The sequence below is a fragment of the Triticum dicoccoides genome, chromosome 7A, assembly GCF_002162155.2.
Source record: "Triticum dicoccoides isolate Atlit2015 ecotype Zavitan chromosome 7A, WEW_v2.0, whole genome shotgun sequence".
In the NCBI taxonomy this organism is placed as follows: Eukaryota; Viridiplantae; Streptophyta; class Magnoliopsida; order Poales; family Poaceae; genus Triticum; species Triticum dicoccoides.
In genome coordinates this window covers 106,895,167-106,906,838 of record NC_041392.1, presented here as the reverse complement: position 1 = coordinate 106,906,838, position 11,672 = coordinate 106,895,167, and positions in this window count along the sequence as shown.

Genomic DNA, 11,672 nt, shown 5'->3' with positions numbered 1-11,672 from the left:
CCCTCTCGCGCGCACCACCCGAGCGCAGCCGTAGCCGCCGCTCGCCGTAGCCATGGCCACCGGCCACCCCACGCCTCGCCGACGCGCCTAGAAGCTCTGCCACTTCGTCCTCCACCCCCTCACTAAGCCACACCCCGTCGGAAGCCCTGCAACGTCGTCCCCGACCTCGTCTTCAACCTCTGACCGCCGGTGAACTCACCGAGATTCGCGAGCTCCAGCCCCTCCTCGGCCTTGTTGTTGCCTCTATTGGAATCGCAGTGAGCCCCTGCCCCTTTCCCCTCTCTCCCCATGCTCGTCCGCGCCTTCTAACCACCATGGCCATCGGAGCCGATAGCTCCTCGCCACCGGCCATGTCGCCACCGTGACCACGACTGTGCAAGCACGCGTCTAAGCCCACCACTGCACTCGCTGCACTCCCGCGGTTCGATCACGACCATCCACGGCTCCGGACATGCCCCGCAATGCGCAAACCGCCATTGGCCGAACTCCGGCCGCCGTCGCGAGCTCACTTTCGACGAGCTCGGTCCACCCCAGCTGCTCTCGCTTGCCCCGTTAGATGCGCGCGATCACCAGCTCCCCATAGAGCCTCTCCGCCGCTCATTTGGTCGCCTAAGCTGTGATTCCGAGCACCTCCACTGTCTCTGGCGTCGCCGGCGACGAGCCGTGGACCAAGTCTGGTGAGGTTGACTCGTTTGACCTGGGGTTTGATCCTCCCCCAGGGTCACTGACGTGCGGGCCCATCCCTATCAATCTTTAGTTAGATTTAGATTAGTGCTAATTGACCATGACAGTTAGTTTAGACACTGTCCAGTGGGCCCATGCCCTAATTAACCTAGGTTAGTACTAACGTAACACTAACTACTCTGTTAGTTAGTTGCTACGCTGACATGTGGGTCCCAGCTGTCAGGGTTGACCTGGGCTGACGCTTTTGACCTGCAGACGTCACCCCGACGTCATGCTAACGCAGTTAACATTTTTCTGGATTTATTCTTATTCAGGAAATTCTAGAAAATAGCTAAGAATTCTAAAATTCATAGAAATTAATCTGTAACTCAGAATGAAATAAGTTATATATGAAAAATGATCAGAAAAATCCAATCTATCCATCTGTATAATCTTCATGCATGTTAGAACAACTAATGACTGCTGTTTGGGACAATTAAATTAAATGGCATTTAAGAAATCACATATGGAGTTTGAATTTGAACCCAGGGTTCAAACCAACTCCATTTAACCTGTTGCTAGTTGCATTAGCCCAACACACTCATATTGCCTTGTCATGATCATGCATCATATTGTGCATTGCAGTGATTGTGTTTCCTCTCTGTTGTCGGTGGTTGTCCCCTCTCGATCGACGTATTCCGACGATGAGTTCGATGACACCGATGAAGAGCTATACTATCTTCAGAAGTGCCAGGCAAGCAAAAACCCCTTGTTCATTCCGATACAATCCCACTCTCTCGTGCCTGCTCTCTTTTACTGCATTAGGACAACAACGATTCAACTGTTACATGCTACGGTAGTTGAACCCCTTTCCTTTGCATGACCTGTCATTACCACAGTAAATAGATGAAACCCACTAGCATGAGTAGGAGTTGTTTGAGCCCTGATGTGCCTACTCATTCATGCTTCTTTGTCATGCCTACTACTACTTAGAGTTGAGTCAGGTCTGATTCATCGAGGATGAATTGGAATGGTGATGAACATGTCCTACTGTGTGTGAGCTAAGTGTGTGAACACGATTTGGTAAAGGTAGCGGGGAGAGGCTATGTAGGAGTACATGGTGGGTTGTATCATTGAAACCATCCTCAGGAACTGAGTTCTGTGTTTGTGATCCATGAACAGCTACTACCACACGTTGGGCCCTGAAATACGACCCCGCTCAACTTATTAACCGCCCCTACCCTCTGTCCAGGAGTTGCAACTAGTTTCTGGTGTTTGTAGGATATGTGTTGGAGGTCATGCGTAGCGCTGACCCTAGGGGTGGGCTATGATGCGGTAGATACACCATGGCACGGTGTACCGGGCGCCCGTTTTGTGTCTCGAGAACCCTGCACACATCGTTTGGGGCTATGAGTGAAACTCCGGCCGGATCTCCTCGCAGATGGAACCCTAATAGGCGATAAACCTAGACTAGATACTTGTGTGGTTAGTCAGGTCGTGGTCTACACCCACCGGCTTTTGCTTGAAGTCTGCCGAGCACATGTCGTGTGCAGACGCTAATTGCTGGAAACACGTGTGAAGAAGTACACCCTTGCAGGGTTATAATGATCTATTCGAATAGCCGTGTCCGCGGTAAAGGACTTCTGGGTTGCATGTACAGTTCATAGACAAGTGAAAGTGAATACTCTAAAATGCGCAAGATAAGCGTGAGTGCTATGGATGGCATTCTCGTAGGGAGACGGGAGCAGATCAATAGTGGTGTATTGATATGGTGAATATGCGGACTCGTGTGCGCCACCTCAAAAGAGTTACTTGCAGTTGTAGTTTAAGATAGCCACCGAGTCAAAGCTGGCTTGCTGTAGTTAAACTCCACCACCCCCTTTGTAGATACTGATGCATATGTAGTTAGTTCTGATGTAAGTCTTGCTGGGTACATTTGTACTCACATCTTCCTGTTTTATGTTTTGTAGAGAGACGTCAGTCTCGCTAGTAGTTCCGTGTGGACTTCGACCTCTAGCTTGATACCTCAGCTACGATCTTGTGCCCTCGGCAGTATCTGGTAGATAGTCAGGCTTCTCAGCCTGCTTCATTTGTACATGTCTGTACCCAGACAAGTTAAGCTTCCGCATGTGCTTGTTTCTTGTATGCTCTGTATGTTGGGGTCATGAGACCCATGTTTGTAATGCTTGGCTCCTCGGAGCCTAATGAATAAATACTTTGAGTCGTAGAGTCTTGTTGTGATGCCATGTTGTATTTACACATATCGAGCATAGTGTGTGTATGATTTGAAATGCTTGGTATGTGTGGGATCCGACAACCTAGTTGTTTATCCTTGGTAGCCTCTCTTATGGGTAAATGTAGTCTTGTGCTTCCATGAGACATAGTAGTCCGCTACAGCCCGGTTCACCAGAGTCCTGTTAGCCCAGCACTACTGCTCCGAAACACTTGACTGGCCGGCATGTGATTCACTTCGTTCCTGTGTCTATCCCTTCGGGGAAATGTCACGCGGTGAAATCCGGAATCCTGCCTAGCCTGCTACAGCCCGGTTCACCGGAGTCCTGTTAGCCCACTGCTACAGCCCGGATTCGCACGCTGCTGACCGACATGCTCGATGTTGATTCATGTATGCCTGTCCCCGTAAGTTAGTGCCACTTTGGGTTCATGACTAGTCATGTCGGCCCAGGTTCTTTGTCATATTGATGCTAGCGACACTATCATATATGTGAGCCAAAAGGCGCAAACGGTCCCTTGCCAGGTAAGGTGGCACCCGTGGGAATACCGTGCGTGAGGCCGCAAAGTGATATGATGTGTTACATGCTAGATCGGTGTGACTTAGGATCGGGGTCCTGACATTTATAGAATGCTTCATGTGCTTTACTTATATCTTTTAAGTATGATCTTATAGAATTGCTCTTTGTGCTTCACTTAAATCTTTTGAGTATGGTTTTATAGAATGCTTCGTGTGCTTCACTCATACATTTTGAGCTTGGACATTGGTTAGTTTATATTAATTGTAGAATACTCCATGAACTTCACTTATATCTTTTGGAGTATGAATAATACTATCATCTAAAGCGGGTTTGGAAGAGTGTCAACTTTAGGAACTAGTGATCCCGCCATTCCGAATGAGAAGAATTTTGCTTATGTGGAGAGTAGAAAAAATTCTATGCTTATAGATCATGAAAAGAATGCTTTACGTGATGGTTATGTTGTTGAATTCATTCATGATGCTACTAAAAATTATTATTAGGGAGGAATATATGCTTGTAGGAGTTGCAATAATATCAAGTTTCCTCTCTATGTGCTTAAAGTTGTCAAGTTATACTTGTTTTGCCTTCCTATGCTAGTTGGTTCTTGGTCCTATAAATTGTGTGCTCACAAAATCCCTAGGCATAGGAAGTGGGTTATGTTTGAATGTGCTAGTCATATTCTTCATGATGCTCTCTTTATGTTTCAATTCTTATCTTTTATGTGAGCATCATTCAAATCATCATGCCTAGCTAAAAGGCATTAAATAAAAGCGCATGTTGGGAGACAACCCAATATTTAACCTTACTGTTTTTGTGTGTTCTCATGATTAAGATACTGTAGTAATCATGTTTTATAGCTTTTGTTTCAATAAAGTGCCAAGTAAGACCTTTGGGAAGACTTGGGTGAAAGTTAATGTGATCTTGCTGTAAAAAACAGAAACTTTGCGCTCACGAGATTAGCTGCTATTTTTTACAGAAGAGTGATTTTGTGATGATTCTTTTTGAATAAGATTAATAGACAAATTCCTCACGTACAACAATTTATTTAATAATTGTTTGAGTAGCAGAAGTATGGTTAGTGTTCAGATCATTACAGACTGTTCTGTTTCTGACAGATTCTGTTTTCATTGCATAGTTTGCTTGTTTTCTACTTTCTATGACTTATATTCCTCAATATAAATTGTAGAAATGATATGGTACAGTAGGAATTGTGTGAGAACAATTATGATCTTTGCCTTTGATAGTACCAAGGTGAATGGTTTGCTCTTTATCATACTAACCTATCTAACGAAGTTCAGTTAAGTTTTGTGTGATTGAAGTTTTCAAGCTTTGGGTGAGATATCGATATTAGGAGAATAAGGAGTGGAAAGACCCAAAGCTTGGGGATACCCAAGGCACCCCAAGGTAATATTCAAGGAAGACTCAAGAGCCTAAGCTTGGGGATGCCCCGGAAGGCATCCCCTCTTTCGTCTTCAAAACTATCGGCATACCTTACTCGGAGCTATATTTTTATTCGTCACATGATATGTGTTTTGCTTGGAGCGTATTTTCAATTTTACTTGCTGTTTGAATAAAATCATTGGATCTGAAATATTAAATGAAAAAGAATCCCCCCATGGCTAGTTAATTATTTGACTACTCAATGTCCTTCACTATTATCTTTTGGAGTAGTTTGTCATTTACTCACGTGCTTCACGTATATCCTACGAGTAAATGGTTGAATAATTGAATATCATAAATCTGAATTTATATATGTTTCATATGCTTATACCATGGGGAGTAATGACTTCACCAAGAATAGGTATAGGTAGTAAACTTATTGAAAGTTAGCAAACGTAGAATTGGTCACTTGAACAATTGATGAAAGAATATTGAAGGAAGAGAGATTTCACATATAAATATACTATCTTGGACATCTTTTGTAATTGTTAGCACTCATTAAAATATGACATGCTAAAAGGTTGATGTCGGACAAGGAAGACAACGTAATGGGTTATGTTTTCTTATATCCGAAATAAATTATATTGTCTTGGATCATCCAACATGTTGAGCTTGCTTTTCCCCCTCATGCTAGCCAAATTCTTTGCACCAAGTAGAGATACTACTTGTGCTTCCAAACATTCTTAAACCAGTTTTGCCATGAGAGTCCACCATACCTACCTATGGATTGAGTAAGATCCTTCAAGTAAGTTCTCATCAGTGCATGCAATAAAAAATTGCCCTCTAAATATGTATGATCTATTAATGTGGAGAAAATAAGCTTTATACGATCTTGTGATGTGGAAGAAATAAAAGCAATGGACTGCATAATAAAGGTCCATATCACAAGTGGAAATATAAAGTGACGTTCTTTTGCATTAAGATTTTGTGCATCCAACCATAAAAGCGCATGACAACCTCTGCTTCCCTCTGCGAAGGACCTATCTTTTACTTTTATCTCCTACCTTATGCAAGAGTCATGGTGATCTTCACCTTTCCTTTTTACATTTTATCCTTTGGCAAGCACATTGTGTTGGAAAGATCATGATATATATATATATATATATATATATATATATATATATATATATATATATATCTAATTAGATGTAAGTTATCATGAACTATTATTGTTGACATTACCCTTGAGGTAAAAGGTTGGGAGGCGAATCTATAAGCCCCTATCTTTCTCTGTGTCCGATTAAAACTTTGAACCCATAAATATCACGTGAGTGTTAGCAATTATGAAAGATTAAATGATAGTTGAGTATGTGGAGTTTGCTAAATCAAAGCTCTAACACAGACCCTTCCTGAAAATAAGATGAATTGCAATTGTTTGATGACTGAGAATATAGTTTGTTAGTTTCAAGAGAGTTTATGATCTATACTTTAACATGTGAATAGCTTGTTACTTGATCATGAAAAGTTTTATGAAAATGAGCTACTGTTATGATATATAATGATGCTAGAAGAAGTGATTGGAACTATCATTGATGAAACTTATGCACTTGCTAGCATTCACACTTCATAAATTATTTATTTTATCATTTACCTACTCGAGGACGAGCAGGAATTGAGCTTGGGGATGCTGATACGTCTCCAACGTATCTATAATTTATGAAGTATTCATGCTATTATATTATCAACCTTGGATGTTTTATATGCATTTATATGCTATTTTATATCATTTTTGGGACTAACCTATTAACCTAGTGCCCAATGCCAGTTTCTGTTTTTTCCTTGTTTTTGAGTTTTACAGAAAAGGAATATCAAACGGAGTCCAATTGACGTGCCAATTTTTGATGATTTTTTATGGACCAAAAGAAGACCCCGGAGGAAAAGAGTTGGGCCAGGAGAGTCCCGGGGCGTCCACGAGGGTGGGAGGCGCCCCCCCCCCCAGGTGCGTGGGCCTGCCTCGTGGACGCCTTGATCACCTCCTTGATGTGAGACCGACGCCAAAATTCCAATAAATATAGAAACCTTGGAAAATTAACCTAGATCGGGAGTTCCGCTGCCAGAAGCCTCTGTAGCCACCGAAAACCAATCTAGGCCCTCTCTGGCACCCTGCCGGAGGGGGGCATCATCACCGGAGGGCATGGAGGAGGATCCCGGAGGGGCCATCATCACCATGAAGGCCAAGGACCAGAGGAGGAATCTCTCCCCATCCAGGGGGAGGCCATGGAGGAGGAAGCACAAGGGAGAGAACCTCTCCTCCTCTCTCTCGGTGGCACCGGAGTGCCACTGGGAGGGGAATCGTCGTCGTGGTGATCGTCTTCATCATCATCACCATCCTCATCTCTTTTACGTGGTCCACTCTCCCACACCCCGCTGTAATCCCTACTTGAACATGGTGCTTTATGCCACATATTATGATCCAATGATGTGTTGCCATCCTATGATGTTTTGAGTAGATATCTTTTGTCTTTGGGTTGATTGATGATCTATATTGGTATGAGTTGTATGTTTTACTTTGATGCTGTCCTATGGTGCCCTTCGTGTCGCGCAAGCATGAGGGGTTCCCGCTTTAGGGTGTTGCAATACGTTTATGATTCGCTTATAGTGGGTTGCGTGAGTGACTGAAACACAAACCCGAGTAAGGGGGTTGTTGCATATGGGATAAAGAGGACTTGATGCTTTAATGCTACGGTTGGGTTTTACCATAATGATCTTTCGTAGTTGTGGATGCTTGCTAGAGTTCCAACATAAGTGCATATGATACAAGTAGAGAAAGTATGTTAGCTTATGCATCTCCCTCATATGAAACTGCAATAGTGATTACTGGTTTTGTTAATGATTTCCTAGGACAATTCCACACTCGCTATTTATAATACTTAGTAATATATTCTAACTTTATGATAACAGCCCCTACTTTTATATTTTAGCTCTCCAATATCATACAAAGTTATCCACTTCATACCCACAATGTAGTTTTATTCCTCGTTTCTAGTTGAAAGCAAACGTTCAGTGTACGTAGAGTCGTATCAGTGGCAGATAGGGCTTGAGAGAATATTGATCTTACCTTTAGCTCCTTGTGGGTTCGACACTCCATACTTATCACTTCCACCTTTGAAAATTGCTACGATGATTCCCTGCACTTGGGGATTATCAGCTGGCAAACCTGGTCATGGTACCAAAGAAAGATAAATCATGGCGCATGTGTGTTGATTTCAAAGATCTTAACAAGGCCTGCCCTAAGGACCCCGTCCCACTACCTCGCATTGACCAGATTATCGATGCAACTGCGGGACATGATTCACTGTGTTTCCTCGACGCATACTCCGGATACCATCAAATTAAGATGAAGGAATCCGACCAAGCCGCAACGGCATTCATCACCCCGTATGGGCCTTTCTGCTTCAACACTATGCCTTTCGGGCTCAAAAACGCTGGCGCCACTTACCAACGCATGATTCAAACTTGCGTAGAAAAACAAATCGGCAAGACTGTCGAGGCATATGTAGATGACATAGTCATCAAAACCAAGCATGTTGAATCATTGGTGGACGACTTACGCCTCACATTAGACAACCTCCGAACAATAGGGGAAAGTGTGTTTTCGGTGTTCCCGTCGACAAACTACTCGGGTTTATTGTCTCCAATAGGGGAATCGAAGCAAACCTAGCCAAAATTCGAGCCTTGTCACAATTGGCAACACCAACTAACCTCAAGTAGGTCCAAAAACTAGCCGGGTGCATGGCAGCCTTGAGCCGCTTTATCTCCAGATTAGGAGAAAAGGCATTGCCACTGTATCGCCTGCTCCGATGCACCGACCACTTTGTGTGGACGGATGCTGCAACAGCCAGGTTGGAGGAAATAAAAACTTTGCTATCAGGCAACCCCATCCTGGCCGCACCAAACTTCGGTGAACCAATGCTAGTTTAGATATCGTGAACTCACCAGGTAGTGAGTGAAGTGCTCGTCGTCGAACGAAAAGAGGAAGGACATAAATTCCCACTCCAGAAACCAGTATATTACGTATTGGCGGTCCTCACACCATGCAAATCCCGATACCCGCATTATCAGAAGATAGCATATGCGGTCTTTATGGCATCCCGCAATCGACGGCACTACTTCCAAGAATTCTCAATCACGATGGCTTCCGAAGTACCACTCAATGATATTATAAACAACCGAGACGCCACTGGCAGGATTGCCAAATGGTCCATTGAGCTCCTACCATTTGAAATAACGTACAAACCACGCCGAGCCATTAAATCTCAGGTGTTCGCTGACTTCGTCGCGGAATGGACTGAGGCCGAACTCCCTAAAGAGTATGACACATATTCCAACTGGGTGATGCACTTTGATGGCTCTAAAATGTTAGCCGGACTGGGGTCTGGTGTCGTCTTAACATCTCGCACAGGACACACAGTTCGTTACATGCTCTAAATACTGTATACAAACTCTAACAATGCAGCCGAATACGAGTCCGTATTGCCGTTCTCCGGATGGCTGTCTCCATGGGCATACAACGCCTTGAGGTGCGCGGGGATTCCAACCTCGCAATATCCCAAATAAATGGAGACTTCGATGCAAAAGATCCGAAGATGGCGGCCTACCACAATGCCGTACTCCAAATATCAGCTCGGTTCGAGGGCCTCGAGCTTCATCACGTGGCTCGAGAGAGTAATCAAGCCACGGACATCCTTGCTCGCATGGGCACTAAACGCGACCCCATCCCACCTAACACCTTTGTGGAAAGGCTCTTCAAACCATCCGTGGTGTGGCAGGACGAGAACGGGAGCACCAACCCGAAGCCGATCATACCCCCTGATTCCGAGCACAATCCCGATATCATCGAGGCCTCAGGCACCGAAATAACACCATCGGCCCATGAAATTATGGCTATAATTGCCCCATGGACCGAGCCTTTCCTGGCCTACCTCACTAGGAAGGAGCTCCCTAAGCATCAAACTGAGGCTCGTCGCATCGTTCGATGTTCGAAAGCTGGCAAAGTTCATGATGAAGAACTATACAAGAAAAGTACTACCGGGGTCCTTCAACGATGTATCTCCGAAGATGAGGGACGTCAGCTAATGGCTGAAATACACGCCGGTCTTGGCGGCCATCATGCCGCAGACCGGGCCCTTGTAAGTAAGCCTTTCGCACGGGTTTCTTTTGGCCCACAGCCCGGGCAGATGCACAAGACCTCGTGCAGCACTGCGTTGGATGCCAGCTTTTCACTTACCAAAGCCACATGCCGCCTAGTGCCCTCCGAACAATCCCCATTACTTAGCCCTTTGTGGTCTGGGGGCTCGATATGGTCGGACCTCTTAAAGGGGGGAGCCATAAGAATAAATACTTGTTGTTAATGGTCGACAAGTTCACTAAGTGGATAGAAGCTAAACCAGTTAAAACGGCCGAAGCCGGACCGGTGATAGACTTCATATCCGGCGTCGTACACCGTTACGGTGTCCCGCATAGTATTATTACTGACAACGGCTCTAACTTTACAGCCAGCGAGGTGAAAACTTGGTGCGCCAACTTGGGCATCAAGCTTGATTACGCTTCCATATACCACCCTCAGACAAATGGTCAGGTCGAACGGGCTAACGGCATGATAATGAGCAGCATCAAACCCAGACTAGTAAGATCTCTGCAAGAATCAAACAAACAATGGGTCGAGGAACTCGATTCCGTACTCTGGGGGCTGCAGATTATGCCCAATCCCACGACCGGATATACACCCTTTTTCATGGTGTACGGTGCAGAGGCAGTCTTACCTTACGACATTATTCATGACTCACCTCGAGTGCGCATGTACAAAGAGAGAGAAGCCGAGCTCGATCGGCAGGACGGCCTGGAGGAGGAGTGAGGGAGTCCTGGATTAGGGGGTGTTCGGGTAGCCGGACTATACCTTCAGCCGGACTCCAGGACTATGAAGATACAAGATTGAAGACTTCGTCCCGTGTCCGGATGGGACTTTCCTTGGCGTGGAAGGCAAGCTTGGTGATGCGGATATTCAAGATCTCCTACCATTGTAACCGACTTTGTGTAACCCTAACCCCCTCCGGTGTCTATATAAACCAGAGGGTTTTAGTCCGTAGGACAACTTCATCATACAACAATCATACCATAGGCTAGCTTTTAGGGTTTAGCCTCCTTGATATCGTGGTAGATCTACTCTTGTACTACCCATATCATCAATATTAATCAAGCAGGATGTAGGGTTTTACCTCCATCAAGAGGGCCCGAACCTAGGTAAAACATCGTGTTCCTTGCCTCCTGTTACCATCCGGCCTAGACGCACAGTTCGGCACCCCCTACCTGAGATCCGCCGGTTTTGACACCGACATTGGTGCTTTCATTGAGAGTTCCTCTGTGTCGTCGCTTTTAGGCCCGATGGCTCCTTCGATCATCAATAATGATGCAGTCCAGGGTGAGACTTTTCTCCCCGGACAGATCTTCGTCTTCGGCGGCTTCGCACTGCGGGCCAAGTCGCTTGGCCACCTTGAGCAGATCGAAAGCTATGCCCCTGGCCATCAGGTCAGGTTTGGAAGCCTAAACTACACGGCTGACATCCGCGGGGACTTGATCTTCGACAGATTCGAGCCACAGCCAAGCGCGCCGCACTGTCTCGATGGGCATGATATAGCTCTGCCGTCGAACAGCGCCTTGGAGGCTGCACATGCATCGGTTTCGACCATTGATTCGGAGCTTACTGCACCGATCGAGGATCAGCGGTTGGATGCTGCCTCAGGGGCTGCGATCTCAGAGGCGATCAAGCCGAACTCCAGCCCCGCACTTCGCATGGTCCGTGACTCCGAGGAGTCGGATTCC